The sequence below is a fragment of the Macrosteles quadrilineatus genome, unplaced genomic scaffold (genome assembly GCF_028750875.1).
Source record: "Macrosteles quadrilineatus isolate MER2022 unplaced genomic scaffold, UCM_ALF_1.0 Scaffold_9__3_contigs__length_116548681, whole genome shotgun sequence".
Taxonomy (NCBI): Eukaryota; Metazoa; Arthropoda; class Insecta; order Hemiptera; family Cicadellidae; genus Macrosteles; species Macrosteles quadrilineatus.
In genome coordinates this window covers 48,857,103-48,876,020 of record NW_026542602.1, presented here as the reverse complement: position 1 = coordinate 48,876,020, position 18,918 = coordinate 48,857,103, and positions in this window count along the sequence as shown.

Sequence of the window (18,918 nt, the reverse complement as noted above, 5' to 3'; positions counted from 1 at the left end):
GGTCGTGGGATATACGAAAGCAGCTTTCCTTACTAAAAATACCTTTTACTTGATAGTGAAGCTTGTGGTGAATTTCACACAACTAGATCATAGTATTTCTTGGTCGGATTCGAACCTGGATCTCAAAGAGTGAAGTTCAGTACTTTCACCACAAACCAGATGTTCCCCTGCAATATAATTGTAAGATTAGCTACAACAATCGTGATATTTTAAACTTGTAGTTTGTTAAATATAAAATCCTACATAATATTATAAATGAGAAAGTTTGGATGTATGTATGGATGTATGTTTGTGACAAGTGAACGCATTAACCACTGGACGGATTTTGCTGAAATTTGGCATGATGATAGCTCACATTCCCGATTAACATATAGGCATATTCTTATCTCAAAAATCCTTTCGGGCTCCGCCCCAGTGGCTCTATAGTTCCCCATGTTAACCTTATGAGTATTCATATTAAAAGGGAATTAAATAATTTAGTCAGCTGTTTCAACTAAAAAGTTGATTCTATGATATGCAAAAGCATTAAAAACTTACAAGGATTACCAACAGGGTGCAGCACTATTATTTTTTTTTTAATCTATGACAACAGCTAATTTGCAACCAAAAGGTGAGTGAGCGTAGCGAACGAACTTCATCCTGGAGGGGAGTTAGCGTAGCGAACGAGCTAACCTGAAGGCAAGTGAGCGCAGCGAACGAGATCCAACCTAAAGGTTAGTGAGCGTAGCGAACGAACTTCAACCAGGACGTAATTGAGCCATGCGAACGAGCTCACTTATGAAGTAAAACGGGGCAAAGCCCGCGGGTACAGCTAGTAATATATATGAGTGATAATCTGTTTGACTATTAATGCGAAATTAGTTTACAATCAAATGTGCTTATGTATTTCAAAAGCGTACATTCATAATGAACAATTGAACGAATTTTTTTATGTGGCGTATCAGTCTTCAGCAAAAGCCTTTCCCTCTTCAAGTGTAACCTATTGAAGTACAGTATTAGTAGTTCACTCCCTGAAATCCATTGTTACATTGGAGTATAAATGACCTCTAAATAATATCAATTATATTTTATGCTCTATTGAACGTCATAAAACATTTTATTAGTAACATAAAATGTCGTTAAATATCTTTCGAAGGAGAATATTTTTTTTTTTTACTAATTATTGTTTTTTGCATAACGAGTTTACATAAAAGCATATTTGTAATTACTTAGTTTGTGCATATTAGGAAAAATAATCAAACATAGAGTTCCAAATATACAATGTATTCAGAGACCAAAACTATAGAATGTGTAATTCATGCATTATGGGAAAACATATGAATGTAATTATCGTATATATTCCTACCATCGGATGATGAGGTCGGTGCAATACTAATAGTAGTATTAGCGATATATGTGTACAGTGATGCCAACCTATTTGATTTTCCAGTTATACATAAGTAATGATATATATTAACCTACTAATCTCCTGAGGTGATAAATACATTATTATAAATATAGTAATGTACAATATAAGCGAACAATATACAATACATAGTACAATATAAGTTGGAATTAAGTATAATTCATGTTTTTAAATAAATGTCTAAATTACTATTGAGGGTAGTTTTTAAATGTTCATTAATATGCATTGTGGTTATAGTTCCAATACTGTTTAATTATTTAAACATGACTAAAATGTTTGTTGTTCATTTAAATAAATACATGTAGCTATATTATGCAAACTATCACAGCTTTTAAATAGCTTATATTTAAAAAATATATAAAAATATAATAATAATAAAAAAAAAACTATACTGTTGACTTTGTATAGTGGGTAATACTTATTGATTGTAAAACTGAATCCTTTTTTGAAGTGTGTTTAATCTTTTTGAGTATTAGATTGCTGTTTCCAGCAAAATCTTTTACTAGATTTTGTGAAAATGATGTAACAGGTTGAAATTAATCTATAAAATGGTTAGTTAATCTTTCCTTAGAAATTGATTTTTTGTCCACCGTACACCATCCGGATATGGACCATACATTTTCATTCAAATAGAACATAAAGTAAATGAATGACATACTTGCATATTGTACATATTGTAGTTCTGAAACATATGTTTTACACAAATCTTTAATTCAACGATGGTTGGAGGATTGTGAAAATGCTAAAGCTATTAAAATTCTTTCCTTTTACTCTGGCTTGGGTTAAGTTTGTGGATGAGATTCAAATCAGTAACGGCAGCACAATCTGTCGTTGTCTCGATACAACTACGTTCACTTTTTCAAAAACTAATTTCATTTTTTTTTAAGGAAAGGAAGGGATTTTACGATAATGGATACATTGTCAGTATTACATAAAATAAATTTGGACACCTGTACATACAGTGGTTCTCTATTTATTAGTGACCCTCTTTAAGATTAACAAATGAGACTCACCGATATTTTTTATAACAGTGTATGTGTGGATTATTATTTTTATTCGTTAAGATTGAACTATGATTACTTCTTTATTCCTTTTCCCTTCCAATCTTCTTGCAGTAGAAAACGTTCATATCCAACTTCTTATATAAGGTGCAATCTCACAGTATTGATGAGCAACCTGCAAGAAAATGAACCATTAGGTAAACTATAGTTTCACTTTCAAACAACCATGGAGATCAAAAAAAATAATTGGTCATATTAGAATATTTTTAGTCCATAAAAAGTGCTCCCCCACTTAGGCATGCCAATTTAAATTCAGTAAAATACAGTGGAACATTTTGATACAATGTAGGGTGCAGACGTATAATATGTTACATACAATATGTCATGAGCTGTTGGTAAACAATACATCCGAAATGGAACAATTAATTGACAATCACTTAGGTAATGATAACGTTAAAATAATCCGGTATTCTCCATGCTCGAAGCTTACAGTAGTCAAAATTCCACACCTACTAAAAGCTATGGGTTACATTATTTTTTTCATAAATAATCCTAGTGACCATGATTACATCCAAATCCCCACACATAACATCCCAATCCAAAACCTTGTCACCAAAAATTACAGCAGGGACGCTGGGGACATCGATTGGCCTTCAAAATGAAATTAAGAAACGCGTCTCCTTGCCGTAAGAGGGGAGGGTTTCGCATACCCCCCCCCTCACAATCACACGAACTACCATATCTCCCTCGACAGACGGACTTCTCATAATAATGCGTTCTCACTTTCACCCCCCCCCCTGCTCATCGGCAAAAATCGAATATTGATCAGTTGACGCCCTTTATCCCTCATATGCGATTGGGCCGGGGTGGGGGGGGGGGAGGATTGGATTTTTAAAGGGTTTTTCGTCTCGTACGAGCGATGTGAGGGACGACGATAATAAACACTTTCTTCTTCCTAATCTCTACCACCCCCTTTCTCGCCCCTTGGTCGCTAATCCTGTCCACGAGTTGTCAACGTTAGCCATCTTTTATTTCCACCCTTGACACCTCGGGTTTGGTAGTAAGATGATTCAAAAGCTTTGAAGGTTGGTCAAAAACGTGGACAAGCTATGAGTAGATAGTAGGATAGGGGGATCGAGCTGGTCTAGTGGTTAGAGCGCGGGACTCCGGTTCCTGGGGTCCCGGGTTCAAATCCTGCCAAGTGATAATGCCGTAACACCTAGGTCTAGCCTGAAGTAATGTGTAAAACAATTCCGGGCTCGTGCCTAGCGTCATAGGACACAAAAAAATAGTAGATGGATAAGGTAAGTACAAAAGTGAACTATGAGGAAAATGTAGGAAGATGGTGACAACAGAGTAGGTGACAAATTATGTAAAATATACCTAAATCAATCCCTAATGGTGTCCGTAAGGGTGTTAAATCCTAGAGAGAGTACACTATAAACACAGCTAGTTGTACAACGATCTGAGTACGTGCTGAGCACGTCCGAGGAGGAATGAATGACACAAAAGTGATTTAAATGATCTGTACGAATTTCCATATTCAAATCCATGCTAATTAGTAAATCAAATTTTGTTTAAGCGCTTCTGTAACACATTTCAGCACTCTCCATATAGTTGTTTAGGATAAACTTTATACCTAAGGTTTATTTTACTATTGTACAGTATCGTTTGTATTTTGTTGGAGGAAGTTTTCCAAGACAAAGTGTTCTCCTAGGTTGGTATACCTATTTGTGGTGGCTCTAAACCACTATAGTCTGTATGATGGAACCTGTCCCCTGACCAGTGTACCTGGGGACATGCCAATAAGTCTCGGGTAGAGAAGGTGCCATCATACAGACGTAAGGTCCCATCTTTAAAGAAATGCTATAATAATTCGTTGAAATGTAAGTATTAGTTTAATTTAACTGCTTATACTAACATCTACATATCTACATACAGCTGTCAAAGAACGTACCTTTAAGGTTAAACCATACAAATTCGTTCTGAGTCACCAATCGAAACGAGAACCGATACCACCGATACACCAGATAAACAAGAGATAAGCAATTTATATTAAAACATGAAACTATCTCAAACCCAAAAGAATTAAATTATCAGTTGGGAACAAAGCACAGTTGGCCATGGCGTTGTCAAGGGAATTTGAGCAGACACCAGGCATAACGGGCGTACAATGGTATCAAATTTGAAAGTTGGGCAGCTCGGTAATGAATTGCGATCATAAGCGGGCGACAATGGACCTTATCAGAAGCATCGGGAGCTTTGGGAATTTATGGGCGGAATTTACACACAATACCGGGACTGTCCAGCTAATGTGGCGATCTAATTGGTGGAGACACCAACGCCATCTGGGCTAGCGGTGACGCTGTGAACTAAACAGTAGTCTTGAACACTAGTGCGGTAACTACATGCTAGGGTGCGGTTGAGGTATAGTCTGAATGATGGAACTAGTCTCCTGACTTTTCGTCTTCCTGGGACTATGCTCCAGGTAGACGAAGGGTCCGGACATGTTCCATCATACGGACTATAGTCGTTTTAATCCTAATCCTCTGTCCAAAAGGGCTGGCTTTACATCAGCAGTCACCAATTGCTTATAGATATTTTGATAATGATAAGACCTATAGTCTGTATGATGGAACCTTTCTATACACGAGAGTTATTGGCCTGTCCTCAGGTATACTGATGATCATGAGACAGATCCAATAATACAGAGTATAGTGTTTAGAGCACACTTAACGCTATGGTCCCTACCCTATATGCAAACCAAGATCCAAATGAATCCTAAACTTGAAAAAAATTGTCTGTTTTGGAAAACTTTCTCCACTATAATACGTAATAGACTGTATCGTAGTAATATGATGCTTAAAAATAAAACCTCACATCTCATCCATATAAAGTGTTCACAAAAAAATTAGAGGATATAAAGTTAAATGCAGTATTTTAATTGGTTAATATTCTTCTTCGGTTAAACGAATAAGGTAAATTTGGTTTAATATCACATGATTTTGATAGGAAGTGAAACCTTTTGAGGGATCATGCACAATGATTACCCTATCTTTTTAGTGACTTTTTTGAGTCAGGAGGACTTTAATTAGTGTAAAATCTTACAGCTTTTAGACTAATGGCAACTTTATTTCTAAGACCACAATTAATTGATTTCCCTACACATGTTTCCTAGTCGTCTAGGTCACAATTACATCCGTATACTAAAATGAATTCCACTTCGACTTACCTAAAACCCATCACAACTACGCCATTCGGAACTCTTTGTCGAGCAAATTGGAGAGAAAAGTCTTTACGAAAACAAAACAGATGTAAATTTCCATAAAGGTAATGGCCCGTGTGTGCGCGTGTGTGTGTCTTTGTCAGCGCAGGTGGGTAAATCGATCAGACATTGTCGTCAGGCGTCTCGACAAATTGGAGATACCCCTGGAGACATAGAAATAAATATATAAAAAAGCCGAGTCAGCTATCTGATGAGGTGTGGGGGTGACAAGGACAGACTTATACGAGTGCGACAAAGACTAAATTCAATTCACGTTCGCGCTCTTCGCGCTGTTTTTTAGAATGGAGAAATTAAATTATATATCCGCCCCAGGTCAGCGAGTCGGATTACCCCTCCATTTTTCCCCCCTTTCCTCCCAGGGCACCTTAATCAGACGTCAAAGGTGTGGACGACCTTTGAACCGTGCCCTAAACTTTCCACCACTAATGGGGCCGCCCCTTTGTGTCCTGTTTACCCGGGTTTGACATTCGGCGCGTAATGACGTTTTGTGTTCTTTCCATTACCACATGTCCTTTGAATGACACGGGCGTTACGTACATAATGGTGGTGCTCTTGGTGGTGCTACGTACATAATGGTGGCACTCTTATGGTGGCGTTACGTACATAATGGTGGCACTCTTATGGCGTTACGTACATAATGTGGATCTTGACATTGCGGTGTGCTGTAGAATTGTCTAAGTGAAAGTTGCAGTTTATTGGGATTTGGTTCCTAAAATAAATTAAAAAAAAATAAGTGTTAACAGTAACTTGGCACCCCAGCACCCTTAAATCAGCAAACCTTAAATCAGCAAATTAATTTTGAGCCAAAAGATATTAGAATGTCCAAATTTTAAACAATCTTAAGGTTTTGATAGAATGGGGGTTTAAACGTACCCAAACACTATGCGACCATTAGAAATTTTTATTTTTTGTTATTGCATCCGGAAATAGCAAAAAAGAGTAGGGGAAACAGTCCTAATTAGGGAGATCTGTGGATATACAGCAGACATAACCTAACTTTCTTCCGCTTAAATGTGAAACGTTAAGTGCTCATACCTTTTTGGCAACGTTCTAACAATAGCTTTTCTGACTTTTACGAAAAAAATTTAAAAAATTCTTTACAATAACCTCTAATAAACAGCTACCCTTACAGAATTAAATTATTGCTCCATCGTGCTATGTAACATTGCTTCCTCTACACCCATTGTACTTTGCAAAGCTGTTTGTCACCCCTAGCTAAATAGATTCCCAACCAGTTTCCTGACAAATACACTACTAAACATAACACCTGAACGCACAATATCACCTCACGTTTTGTACAATTTCCTCCCTATCCGGTCCACCAGTTTATCCACATCGGATAACCGGACCGGGTGACAACCGGAATCGCGACAATCTCATAATTCTGCGGATGTTATCCGAATAAATCGAAGCGGGAGGAAAATTTTGACAGGTAATTGTCTATAACGATAAATATGCATTTGGCGCGCTGGCCTGTACAAATGTCGGGCGTTATGGATGGGCTGGACGCATAACTCAAAAAACAAAGACCGCCGATGCCTAAGTATGAGAAATGTGGGTCCGGTGTAAAATACGACCCGCGGGGGACTACGTTGGGTCCCGAGGGAGAGGAATTTTGTCATACATGAACGCGTGTTACCCATGATGCATTGCGAGCTTTGTCGCGTCCTCGTGATAATTTACTTGCGACTCACGTAGTTTTTTATTTTTTTTTTTGTAAGAATTTTTGAAGAATGTTTTAAATTTATTTTCAAGTTTGTGTTTTTATTGGGGGTTAAAAACCTACTAGAATTCAAACTTATTGTTTTGTTTGGTTGTGAATGTAAATTAAATCGACTTAAATCTTTAACCACTGTACTTATTCCAAGTTGGGATGTTGTTGTAAAAGATTTGATATTTTTCTTCAATCATGTGATATAATTTAAAATTTAATTAATTAATTTAATGAAGATTTATCACCCATATTTACCCTCATACATGATGACATCACAAAAATTTTAACTCAGAGTCTAAGTAAGCTTTTGAAAAAGCAATAGATTATTTCTCGAGTTTAATAATTCACTTAAAAAAAAACCAAAAAATTAAACTTCCAAACCTATTGACTTTGAACGCTGAAAGTAGATTTTCCACTCAATTGTAAAATCGTCAGCCAGATTTGATGTTTTGCGTTAGGTTTTAGTGCACTGATTATGATAATTATTTTTTTTGCTCGTCTTTCGTAGTTTAAGCAGAGTGCAGTCACAAATCTATGGTTCTACTTCTGAGCATTAATACCGTAGTTTGCTGGCCGAAAAAAATTGGGAAAATATTTCAAATCTTCTTATGAATACACATACGCTTTCCAGGGGGGGGGGGGGTAAATGCGCCCTCCACAGAGAACGTTGTAGTACACGATGGTGAGGGGGGCAGTGTTTGAACTTTGTCCTAGACACCAGCGACTGTGCTAGACACCACGGTGTACCATTGAATATTATCTCAGTACCTCCAATTGTTGTAAATACAAATCTGTGACCAGCAGTTGCAAGACAGTAAAAACTTTCATTTGGGTCAGTTACGTTTGGTTATACTCGTACCTGTGAAATCACCTTGTTGGGGTCACCTTATGACGTTGTTTTCCTTACGTGTGCTACGAAGGAAAATTGTATTCGCAACATCTGTTTTTTTGGACAGCTGTTTTTTGGACAGCTGTTTAATTTATTTTTGTTTATAAATATGGTATATACAGGGGTGTGGATGTTTAGTGGTCGAAGTGTGACACTTTTATACACGATTTTCAGATCCTACTTATCACCCCGTTATTTTAACATGTGAAAAATACCTAAATACTTTGACCTGTGGTTTGGAATCCATCGGAACTTTGTCAAAAAAAGTTCTCACTGGAAATCTTGTTTGTTGGAAAACTTACTCCATTATTTTAACATTATGAAATTTAAGTTAAATGAATATCCTTTATGTTATAAAACAAATAATTTGGCAATGTTCTCAAAGAGTGATTCTAGTGAAAATACTTTTCCAAATTCAAATTAAATCACAAATTGGAATTTAATTTTCTACTCTAAGTTGTATGTTTCTTCATTACTCAAAACTACACACTCTACATAAGATATTTAAAATAACCCATTTTATCAGTTTTGCACAAAGATCAAATAAACCAGCTTTTACAGTGACCAGTTGAAGTACTTTGCTCTAGTTATTCCACTAAAACCTCATCGCCAACTCTACAAATATAGGTTTTATTGTTGAACGAAACCATTCCTGACCACTGGACTCTATATGCAAAGACATCAAAACGGCATAAAGAGCCTTAACGGTATCGTTAACCAAGAACGCGCAGAAATGCAAATTGGGACGCGGGGTTGTAAAAAGTTTCATTTTGGCCAGTTATTTTGGTTTATTGACCTCCCGGACGCTGGACTCTGGATTATTCTGGGGGAAGTGCTTTAGTTGGAGTTGTAAAAGACCCCTTAGACTTCTTATTAATACTGTGACGGTTATGGTTTAAACTGCAGTTTCGAAAAATCGGTGAATTATTGTTGAATTTCTAAATCGTTTTTTAGTACTTTTTCAAATTTTATTGACCGTTATATCGTTTTAAATTGTACGTTAATGCGAGTCGCTGATTCATTTTTGATATTTTAAACTATTGTTCAACACTAATAGTTTTTAAAGGTTATGTAAAGTTCCTGTGGGATTCTTATCTTTGTTCAAATAGGGGAACAATTAATCATATATTCTCATTAACAATGTTCTTGAAGTAATCTTCATCATTTAAAACCTTTATAACAGTATAATGATCTTACGATTTTTCCTCCAACCAATTATAGATAGATAGATAGGTATATACATCCAAGTATTACCTATGTACCAGTTAGTCTAGTCATAGTTTCAATATAGAATAAATAAAAACCATTTATTTATTTAGAATAAATAAATTGTGTTAATTTATTTTATGGCTACAGTATAATATTTCACACCAGCAACATTGCACCCACTGTACTCTATGCTATGAATCAATATCAGCCTTAAGTACGCCTACCTACCTCTTATTTGAATTGCCGGGCTGCTATGTGACATCTGGACTATGTTTAATGTTTATTTGCCTATAGTTTATTTGTAGTTTTGTATTTAGGATCAAAAGAAAAAACTCTAGTATAGGTCAACTTACGTCCCCAATTTTATTATGTTAAAATTAAGCGATTTCGAATAAAACAAATAGTTGTTTAGTGATGAACATATCCAAAAACATCACAATTGTAACACTGTTTATACCCTTTAACAATTTGAAGGGTCTCCAAAATCATTAAACTATTCAATTTCTAGTTAAAGAGTTTACCATTAGGCCTACGCTAAATTTGAGAAAACCCACAGTAGTTTTGGACAATACCAACATAGCGGTTTTTCAAAATCGTGAAATAATACACCTAGTTCAAGAGTTTTCCATGAGATCTCCAATACCACACACTCAGCTGAGATGCAAATTACATTCGCGCTGAGTAATCAATTTGTAAATTAACGAAACCCTTAGACAGCTGATTGCTCTGCAAATTTAATGGTTCTGCAGTGTTTGCCTGGCAAACATCATTACCAGTGTCGCCTAATCATAGAATCAAATTAAAGGCTCTCATTTATTTGCCGAAAGAAAAAGGAATCATAACGGAGAAGAGGAGAATGTTTCGTCCACATTCCGCTGGTAGTGAGCGCGCCACTGTACGGCGAGGTAGGGGAGTGCGGGGGAGGGAAGGTAGGGGAAGTGGGCGTGGCTTGTGTGGGCGGAGCAAGATGGCGGGGAGGGGAAGGAGTTCGCTCAGTTCGCTCCAGTGACTTGGACAAACACTATCTATCGTGGAGCAAACAAACCGAGGCTTTGCATCAGCCTCATTTTAATAAAATGCGCCCGAGTTGCACGCTCGCACGTTTAATAGTGTATTGTTTAATTCATGAATCAGTGAGTGACGCTCTGGCAAAATTTGGTTACGATTCGAAGATACAGAGACATGGATGAGATGTGTTGGAACAACAATGAGATACTGTATTGAACGTTGTTGTACAGATCAGAACTACAAAAGACTATACGGCGTGCCGCAAGGCTCCATACTAGGGCCTCTACTTTTTATAACCTATATAAACAGTTTTCCAGGCATCTTACCCCCAGACTATACATGCAAAACGTATAGATAACGTATAGACAACCTCACGCAGCTAAACGTAATAGAGAATGCAAAATTCCTAGGACTTACAATTGATAAGAACTTAAATTGACACAGGCATATCGACAATTTGCATAAGAAAACTGTCATCAGCCCTTTTTGCATCGAGAAGAATACGAAAAAATTACAAACAAATCGATAACAATAACGGCATGTCACACACTTTTTGCAGCTCATATAAATTTTGGAATACAGTAATAGCCTGTGATCCACAGATCAAACATCACCAAAGAGACTTGTAATACTGCAACAAAAGGCTTTGGGAATCATAGAAGAAGCACACTACCAAGATAACTTTTTCCAAAAAAAAAACAAATCTTGCCATTACTTACTTCCACCTATCCTTGAAGCAATAAAATTTATAATAAACCAATCAAATACTTTCAGACACGAGTGCTACAAATATAATCTAAGGAATGAATCAAACATAAACTTACAACAACATAGGCTCCAAAAACTAGTTCAACCCCACAATTCATGGGAACTAGGCTTAAAGAAGGGAAATTCTGACGATTCCCCGATTTTGATGACCGTTGAGAAGACAAAGTGAACTATGATCTATGAACATTAAACAAATAAAAAACTCATATTAAGAAGTTACTTTACCATAAGATAAATAACAAATCTTAGAGACACCAAGTTCGAGGTAATCAAAGCGATAAAAAAATGAGTCATCATCATCATTTACCGGACGAGTGTGGTCGTTCCCGTGCGAGTATACTACGCGATTACCATACAAGTCCGGTAATCACATTTTGGGTGTATGATAGTTTACGCCATACTACTAAATCTGTACAAATCCTTACACATTACCACCAACTAAAGAATAAAAATCACTTGTCATAACCTATAAGAGAGGTTATGTTTTGTTTTATAACCACTCATTGCCACCCAAATACAGTATAATCAGCTGATTGGTGTCTGGTAAAACTCTTTACAGTACAGTAGTACGTAATGAAAACTTAGCCAAAAACTTTATTTAAATGAATAAAAAATGAGAGTTTAAATTCCAACTAGATGAAACATTAAGGTAACATCAAAACAGATGAATACATTTATCTAAGCCCAAGGTATATTGGGTTTAAAATTTTTAAAACAGTAGCTTATTCCCTATGGGAAAATTTACTAAAATTACTTTACTCCTTACCTAAGAAAATTTGTATTTCATGGAACAGTAGTGGACTTCATCCTTCTTGATTACAATTCTTGTATAAATCCAAACACTATTTCTGTCGATTCCGGATGTACCGCAAAGTCCAGGCTATTTCTGGTTCTGTAATAAATCAAGGGATTCAGTAGACGGTTCTTCTAGTATAATAGTTTTATAAGATTATCCTCCTACTACTCTTGGAAAATTGATAGATTGTGAGTACTTTAAGATTATAATTTTCAGTGTTTTGTGCATTCAATACTGTTATTCTAGTCTGGGTTTGATGTATATTGCTATGGACGTATTATTATTATTTGTAATTCTTTTTGGTAATTTATGATTATTTCTGCTGCTGTAAATGAGCAATGTGTATTTACTTGTTTTTAATTTTCTCTCGTGTATAGCACAATGTGTAAACATTGTAAAATGGTATATCCGTTAAAATGAATAAATATAACGTTTATTTATTTGTTTATGTAATTTCTGTGCTACTGTATAAAATTTACATAACATCAGGTTAAAGTAGGTACTTATATTAATTGCCTAAAAACTAACAAAGAATATTAACGAATTAAATTCTCTATCCTAATTTAGAAAATTACTAAGTGCCAAAAGTTTCATGTTTCATCTGGAATATTAAATAAAATACTAAAATAAACTTAAGGTTTTTCATGGCGTAGGGTTAAAATACAATTCCCAAATGTATTAATACCTGAAAAAGAAGGTAATATAGTGCAAGAAATAACCAAAATAAGAGGTGGCTTGGAAAACTATATTAAAAATTGGGTTTAAAACCCTTGCAATGGGTAAAGATTGAATTTACCATGCAAGAAATATGCAGGTCCTCTTATTGTAAATATAAGATGGTTTTATCGCTTTGAAGTAAGGTTTTTAAGGTAATTTTGTTAAACTAGCAAGAACAACGAACTTTATGTATTGTTATTTCAACTTTTTTTCATTTAAACTAATTATTTTTCTTTAATATTGTGAATTTGTTTGCAAAATAGTTGTGAGCAATCTACAATGCATCGTATTAACATTAACAAATATTAATTTTTTTGTTAGTAAAATTACGCGTTTTTCAATTAATCACAGCCTAAGTGTATGAAAATAATTAAAAATAGACACAGATATACGTTAAATTTTATTATGGACAATGCCCTCCTTTCTATAAGCTAGACTCTAAATTTGGCAAAAAATTGATACTCTTCAAAGTAGCGATTCCCTCGGGTAAATCCAAAATTAACTGACGACCGACTACTGAATAAAATCCACAAGAGGTTTTCTATTGTTGCTAGTCTACTAACTTTGTTTGCATTGTTACAAACTTTTGTGGAAATAAAATTCAATTTGATTTTTTGATTTGATAATCAAATCAATTCTATTTACTTGTTACCTTTTTTTTGTCCTTACACTACAGAGGTTTGGAACATTTAGAGTTGTAGAACCATGCAGCCTGTACGGTTCCCTCCAAAGTACAACAGGTCTGTCCAACTCCCGCCAAAGTTGACGAAGGTGTCAAGGGTCTCATCATTGGACTGTGTGTTTTGTTGTTGACCCTCCGTCTCTCATTCTCACAGCTACTGCAGCTTCTATCGTCCATCGCTCGTCCTACAAATATATTCCGGTTACTAGTGATTTTGATGTACATATTTATAAAAAAAATTATATAAGGTGTCAAAATATTAGGAAGGTAAATAAGGGGTTTAAAATAATTATTTTTTTCCTTTACATACATTTTGATCATGTTACTCTAGCTGTTGAAATTGTAAATGTGGTTTATCTGTAATTATTCCTCAGAATTTAATTTTTTACATGATTTACTATGTATTTTGTAAAAATTGTTTTTTTCACATATTGGTGACATTCATATTGTTTTATTTTGCTTTTATCTAATTATTTTGCTTGTATTTATTTATTTATTTCAAAAGATTTAGTAATTGTTTTACTCTGATATTGAAACCATGGTGTTGTGTTCCATTTTGAATTGTGTGTTACTTTACAGGTTAATACTCTGTATTGAAATACAATAATTGTAATAAAAAATAGTAAAAAAAATAATTGTATTTTTTCTATTAACTTCATTAAATTACAATTATTTCTTATTAACATTATTCTTCCTTTTTCACCTAGAAAGAGTTTTTTTAACGCGTAAAATTTAGTCAAACCTCTAACAATATTTTTTTATTTTGTAACATCTAACCATACGGTGTAATTAGTTAGTAAAGATAAAAAGCTTTTTTAAACTACTGCAAAACGTTTTTTGAATAATATTGATAAACTATCGTACACATTAGAGGAACCCCAAATAATCTTCACAAATATTAAAATATTCCCAGATATTAATATATTCTTACCTACGCTAGGTACATGTTTCCAAAGGTTTTAAAAATTACGACGGCGCTGCGATGCAATCTGGATACACGTGTTGTGCGGGTTGCGTCCGGGTCATTTCTGAAGGCGTTGCTATAAACGACATCCTACCACGAACCTATGTTGAAATTACTCTTAGGTATTACACGATTTGAAAATATAAATGTACCACGGAAACTTTATGTGATTAATTTCTGTTTTGTATAATAAACACATAAATTGATATTTTATATATTGTAATCATTAGGCCTATTGTTTTACGAATCAAAATTTCGATAATTTTTCTCCTAGAAATGCTTATTTTTTCGATTAAATAGGTTTTATTTATTGAAAAAACAATCACCATAAATGAATAAATTGACTAGGTGAATATCATGAACTAATATCCAACTTCATTTGAACAACCTCTAGATTTCTGAATTGTTTTGTTGCATTCTTTTAAATAAGATGACACCATTGATGAGGTTAGAAATAACAAAAATATAAGAGCACAGTGACATAAAGAAACTGCTATGGGCCATTTAAAAAATATTTTAATGGGTAAAAAAGCTCTTCCCAAAGCCGTGTAAAGAATTCGCACCATTACAGTTTTTTTTTATTCTAAGCACTAGGCATGTACCAGTGAAAACGAAAACAAGTTTAGCCTATATTGTAAAGGTTTCAAAAATCTTGTCTTATAATTTTTGTTTTAATTTATTGCTTTAAAATCTATAGGTTTGTAAGTTACTTAAATAAAAAAACACTAATTTAAAGGTGAAAACCTCTGTCCTTTCAACAACTATGCAACATTTCTCAGTCAACTTTTGTGTGCGTCCAATTGTTTTAAGTCATTTACCACCACTCCCCCCAGTATGTATGTGTGTGTGTTTGTGCGTGCGTTGGTCCAGATCTACTAGTGAGCTCAGGTTTAGCCTTACATGAGCCGCTCCATACATAAACATCTTGGACAGTCTGTCCTCTCTGATTTGTGAACTTTCTTCATTCAAGACACTGAGGGATTGTGTATTGGAAAGACCAAAATGATAGAGTTGTGAAAAAAATACTTAGAAGATACCTGCATTTATTGTGATATTTATGCCAGAATACCTATACTCTGTTCTTAAAATGTAGGCAGTTTTAGAGGAAGAAATCTATCCCCTCGACTTGACACCTTTAAAACAATAGCTCAACAGCTGAGATTTGCCAAAACGTCAATCAGATGTTCCCTCAAACCACCAAGTAGTAGTAAGTAGTTAGTAGTTGTTTGGAACAAATTACGTGTGGTTGTAAAAGTTATACTCTTGGAAAATTACGTATGTTTTGATTTATTTGGCTATAATCATTAATAAACTGTATGACTAACATCATGTAAATCAACACAAACCACCAGAACATAAGTAGTAAAACATACCCATACTTTAAATTAAATTCAAAATATTGTGTGTCTTGTTTCCCAGCGTAAAATAAATCCCCACAAAAAAATCCCAAGACAAACTAAATGATAAAATAACCCACTGAAAGCTACCCACGAAAGATTCCGTAGAATTCTAAACCAAACTCAATCCCGGCTCAGATAAAGCAACTAATCCTAACAAACGCATTAATTAACGAAACCCCCCTAAAAGACTTTGCGGAAACAAGCTTTTAACCGGGGACAACAATAAAATTAATTCAACTCGGATTGGCCTCGTTTGAAGTGGCTTTTGGGTAATTACTGTAGGGAGCAGCGCACTTTTGGAGACGATGAAAGGGGGCAAGTGGGGGCGGGGGGGGGGGGGGGGGGTGACGGAAACAATTTGTAATTACGTAGCCTGTGACTCCAACTTGGCCAGAATTAGGCAAACAAAGTGTAGACGGGGGGTTTAATCAAATCTGTTCAGAGTCCAAGTATTTGTCAATTAAATCCCTTGTTTTTGACGGAAGGGGAAGGTAACGATTTCATTAAACCCTCTGGTTCTACAAGCAAAAGCGGCGTTTTAATGAAACCTTCTGAAAACGCCAACTCCACCTCAAAGATCCGATATTAAAATGCTGGCTTTGGGGGAAACTTTAATTGACGTGTTTCTGAAGCCAAAATGGCGCTGACACCTTTTTAATTGCTCGCATTGAGGAGCAGCCGCCCGTGATAATCGTGGGAACAAGTGTTGGGTGTACGCTGTGGATGTAGAGGTTCGTGGACGTTTTCAAACAGCGTAGTGAGTTTTGTACAAATGTTTAAAGGTTGCTCCAACATTTATTTACGTATCAATTCCCGTCAAAAATCAGTCGTGTGAATCAGTTATAAATTCGGTGGCTAGATTTGTATCCCTTATTTGCATAAAAGATTTCAAATGAACCTATATAATTAATACGCCAACACAAAATTTGTCTGCCATTTCTTAACCGATTTTAACCATTGACGTCTCATTGGAAAAAGAGTGTCACGTAGAAATTTTAAACTGACCTTAAATTTAGAAAAAATCCCTCGGGCTCTGCCCCAGTGGCTTTGAAAGTTCCCATGTTATGCCTATGAAGACCGTATTTGTTTATATTATGATCAGCTGGATAATTTAGTTGATGTTAATATTTTTTATTTTTTTTTTAATTCAAGGAGAAGTATATATAAACAATTACTGCTTTGGTTGAAATGAAATATTTACTGTTTGAATTTGGGTTTGTACAATGGAAAAGTGAGAAAGCCTTAAAAATTTGATATATTATCCAAATAATAACATTGAATTGATCCAGTACTGTATTTCTTGCCAATCGTTGAAAGAACCGATTTGCACACTATGGAAACATTAAAGTCATAGAACGCCACCGAGTAGAAGAAATAGAGAACATGTTTAAACTTTCTGCTGGCGACAAGGGTATCTATGCAGGTTGCATTATCAATAACGAAGAGTGACAAGTCATCGTAAGTATGTCTGTTATTTGTTTTGAAATAACTTATCTGTAATACTTTGTAATTGATCGAATTTGAGCAACATGTACACTAAATTTATATTTAAACTAAGTGAGACAAAGATACAACAAGCAATGAAGTTGAGCAGATGTAAGTTACAAACATTTGACGAGTATTTATGAAATATGATAAATAGTAAATGTGAAAATTCAGCGGGAATTGAAGATACAGGCAGAAAGATGATGAAGTTGAGCAATGAAGTTGAGCAGATGTAAGTTACAAACATTTGACGAGTATTTATGAAATATGATAAATAGTAAATGTGAAAATTCAGCGGGAATTGAAGATACAGGCAGAAAGATATTGAAATAAAGAAAGAAATTGAAATTGAAATTGAAAGAAATTGAGATATGAAAGGTGTCTGCAGCAATGCAGTTTATTTATAATTTTGTAGAATAAAATTACATATTTAAAATTGTTTAAACTCAAACGTCTTGTCAATAAGAAAATAAACACCATAAACATATTCCAGAGCATGTTTTTATCCGTACTCTATGTCTATACTACTTTACTCCAAACTAATTAATCTCGTAGTAGGCCAGTGGGATGCAGGGGTACCAACATTCCATGGAGTTTAAAAGTCCAACGATCACAACTATGTTTAAGTGGCCGGACTTACTAAGAACCCTCTGTTCGGAGGAATTTAATTTAAAGCTCCCATTACCACACTTGCTTGGACTTGCTCAGCTGATTGTAATGAGGAAATGGACATTGTCGGTCAACTTTAAATAAACACTCATACAATGTTTTCCAAACTGTTTTAACACTAAGAACAAATTAGTCAAATTTTGCAAGAAACAGTATAATAAAATAATTTGGTTGCTACTTTAAGTCTTTAAAAAAATTTAATTTTGCGCAAATAAAGTATTTCTTTCTTCTTATAGACGGGATAGGAACTAAATAGATGGCTTGTTTACTAAATAGATTGTAATTTTTTAATGGGGTTTGGCTATTTTGTAGTACCATGGCCTGAGGATGGGAGTCCACCTATAATCCTATATATGAGTGATAACTTTCGTGATTTGGCTCAAATGTGTACTTCTACGTACTTGCTTCAAATATTTCAAACTATTTCAAATATTTACACCAGTTTTGTGACTAACAAGAATACATTTTTGCTAAAATATGAATTTTAAGGAAATAATAACATTGATCTCATAGGTTTCCATGTTAGTAACGGGACAATAATTAAAATATACAAGAAACTATTAAATGTGTAAATTTTTTAATACATTACGAATACAGTAACATAGATCATTCGAATTTATACAAGGACAGGTCTTAGAGTGTACTAATAACTTTTAGGTCTCCTGCTACAGCAAAATAACAAAATACATCAATCACTCATCCAACCCACATGCATTTTACAACCCAAAATTCAACTAAAATAATACATTTTCCTTTCATAATTTGTAAACCTAATTTCAAATTCATGTAGAAACTTCATCCCACAGATTACCAAGATACAGATGAATGTTAAGAAGCCCAACATTAGCCTAGCTTGTTCTACCACTGAGCGACCCTGGGGGGGAGTTATGACCCCCCCTCCCCCCCTGGGGGATGACGTACGACA